The sequence below is a fragment of the Oncorhynchus kisutch genome, unplaced genomic scaffold (assembly GCF_002021735.2).
Source record: "Oncorhynchus kisutch isolate 150728-3 unplaced genomic scaffold, Okis_V2 scaffold936, whole genome shotgun sequence".
NCBI classification, from domain to species: Eukaryota; Metazoa; Chordata; class Actinopteri; order Salmoniformes; family Salmonidae; genus Oncorhynchus; species Oncorhynchus kisutch.
This window is the reverse complement of record NW_022262881.1, coordinates 11,825-15,516: the sequence shown is the minus strand read 5'-3', so window position 1 is coordinate 15,516 and position 3,692 is coordinate 11,825.

The following is a 3,692-nucleotide window of genomic DNA, read 5'->3' as shown; positions in this document are numbered from 1 at the left end:
TCCATGATATAGTTATTAGGCCTACTAGACAGAGGGGTGGGTAGACTCTACCTATATCCATGATATAGTTATTAGGCCTACTAGACAGAGAGGGTGGGTCGACTCTACCTATATCCATGATATAGTTACTAGGCCTACTAGACAGAGAGGGTGGGTAGACTCTACCTATATCCATGATATAGTTATTAGGCCTACTAGACAGAGAGGGTGGGTAGACTCTACCTATATCCATGATATAGTTATTAGGCCTACTAGACAGAGAGGGTGGGTAGACTACCTATATCCATGATATAGTTATTAGGCCTACTAGACAGAGGGGGTGGGTAGACTCTACCTATATCCATGATATAGTTATTAGGCCTACTAGACAGAGGGGGTGGGTAGACTCTACCTATATCCATGATATAGTTATTAGGCCTATTAGACAGAGAGGGTGGGTAGACTCTACCTATATCCATGATATAGTTATTAGGCCTACTAGACAGAGAGGGTGGGTAGACTACCTATATCCATGATATAGTTATTAGGCCTACTAGACAGAGGGGTGGGTAGACTACCTATATCCATGACATAGTTATTAGGCCTACTAGACAGAGGGGTGGGTAGACTCTACCTATATCCATGATATAGTTATTAGGACTACTAGACAGAGAGGGTGGGTAGACTCTACCTATATCCATGATATAGTTATTAGGCCTACTAGACAGAGAGGGTGGGTAGACTCTACCTATATCCATGATATAGTTATTAGGCCTACTAGACAGAGAGGGTGGGTAGACTCTACCTATATCCATGATATAGTTATTAGGCCTACTAGACAGAGAGGGTGGGTAGACTACCTATATCCATGATATAGTTATTAGGCCTACTAGACAGAGGGGGTGGGTAGACTCTACCTATATCCATGATATAGTTATTAGGCCTACTAGACAGAGGGGGTGGGTAGACTCTACCTATATCCATGATATAGTTATTAGGCCTATTAGACAGAGAGGGTGGGTAGACTCTACCTATATCCATGATATAGTTATTAGGCCTACTAGACAGAGGGGGTGGGTAGACTCTACCTATATCCATGATATAGTTATTAGGCCTACTAGACAGAGAGGGTGGGTAGACTACCTATATCCATGATATAGTTATTAGGCCTACTAGACAGAGGGGTGGGTAGACTACCTATATCCATGACATAGTTATTAGGCCTACTAGACAGAGGGGTGGGTAGACTCTACCTATATCCATGATATAGTTATTAGGCCTACTAGACAGAGAGGGTGGGTAGACTCTACCTATATCCATGATATAGTTATTAGGCCTACTAGACAGAGAGGGTGGGTAGACTCTACCTATATCCATGATATAGTTATTAGGCCTACTAGACAGAGAGGGTGGGTAGACTCTACCTATATCCATGATATAGTTATTAGGCCTACTAGACAGAGAGGGTGGGTAGACTACCTATATCCATGATATAGTTATTAGGCCTACTAGACAGAGGGGCGGGTAGACTCTACCTATATCTGTGATATAGTTATTAGGCCTACTAGACAGAGAGGGTGGGTAGACTCTACCTATATCCATGATATAGTTATTAGGCCTACTAGACAGAGAGGGTGGGTAGACTCTACCTATATCCATGATATAGTTATTAGGCCTACTAGACAGAGAGGGTGGGTAGACTCTACCTATATCCATGATATAGTTATTAGGCCTACTAGACAGAGAGGGTGGGTAGACTCTACCTATATCCATGATATAGTTATTAGGCCTACTAGACAGAGGGGGTGGGTAGACTCTACCTATATCCATGATATAGTTATTAGGCCTACTAGACAGAGAGGGTGGGTAGACTCTACCTATATCCATGATATAGTTATTAGGCCTACTAGACAGAGAGGGTGGGTAGACTCTACCTATATCCATGATATAGTTATTAGGCCTACTAGACAGAGGGGGTGGGTAGACTCTACCTATATCCATGATATAGTTATTAGGCCTACTAGACAGAGAGGGTGGGTAGACTCTACCTATATCCATGATATAGTTATTAGGCCTACTAGACAGAGGGGGTGGGTAGACTCTACCTATATCTGTGATATAGTTATTAGGCCTACTAGACAGAGGGGGTGGGTAGACTCTACCTATATCCATGATATAGTTATTAGGCCTACTAGACAGGGGGGGTGGGTAGACTCTACCTATATCCATGATATAGTTATTAGGCCTACTAGACAGAGGGGGTGGGTAGACTCTACCTATATCCATGATATAGTTATTAGGCCTACTAGACAGAGGGGGTGGGTAGACCAGAGACATATATTTAAAGAGTTTGGACATTGTGTTTTCTGCATCTAAATGTGCCTCTGTGGTAGACTATGGCTTAAAATATGAAACAATTATTGTGTAAAAATTGAACTTGCACTTGAACCCAAATGCATTCAAACCCAGGCTGCAAGAATCCTCCCTGGACAAATGGCCATACAGATCTACATGGCTGATTTGGGCAGCCTAGGAACCACCTTGGCTCTCTGAAACATATTTTTTACCCTTCACTTCCCGATAAAGATCAGCTCTCTGGCAGTCTGGCTGTTCTATTTTTAGCAAAGAGCTGTGGGAGAGGGGGGAAATAGATAGGTGCTGCTGGTTGTTTGGTTCATGTATTGGTCATGTGGAAGTATACCTCCCACTGGGCACACACTGGTTGAATCAATGTTGTTTCCATGTCATTTCAATGAAATGACATTGAACCAACATATGGATTAGACATTGAATTGGCATCTGTGCCCAGTGAGCTGATTATTGGGAAAGACCTTTTCAGTCCACATGTACTGAGGGACATAATGTTGCATGATGAATGGCTCCCAATAGTACTAAACAAAACGCCATTAAAACAGACGGTTAAACTGCTCTGATCAGAGCCATCTCATAGATTGAGGCTCCATTTTGAGAAAAAGCCTAGTTCTTTTTTTTCCTCCTTTTCTATTTACAGCCCAATTGTATATGTAGGCTATAGCCTACTCTTCTCATTGGCTACGATTTGTAAATTGTAATCTAACATATTTAAAACAAATAAACTTTGAATGGGAGTGGAGTTTTCCCCCTTTGTAGATGAGAAATTAGTTTTCATTACTGTTCAATCAGAGCGTGGCCCGTTTTCACTGCATGTACATCGGGGAATAGGATGCGCATAATTATAGCTATCCTCCTCTCAAGGCCTCATCGCGTTGATTGAGCTGCGCTGAGCACATCAAATGAGACTCGCTCTCTAGTGCCACCCAACCAAGTGTAGACATTCAAAGAGATGTCACATTTTAGGCTTGAGTGCCTCGATTTCACGATGTCTTTATTTAGTTTATTTTCCGCATTGGCTAATTCCCAGCACTTTAGTAGCGTATAGGCCTATAGCTATTGCGTTTGTACACAGGCCTATGAGTTATGTTACTCCAAAAAGGGTTCTATGCTTACTTCTTATATGGAACACTTAAGGTTCTGTATAGAACCGAAAATGGTTCCATAAAGAAGCATTGCGTTCCATATAGGCTTCCATATTGGGTTCTATTTGGAACCAAAATAAAAAATGATGGTTAAATCCAGAACCTTTTTTTCTAACAGTGTATTGTGGCCGATCTATTCAACAAGTTAACCAGAGAGAGAGAGACACACTGACCTGACCAGTTCTGTTCTGCTCTTGG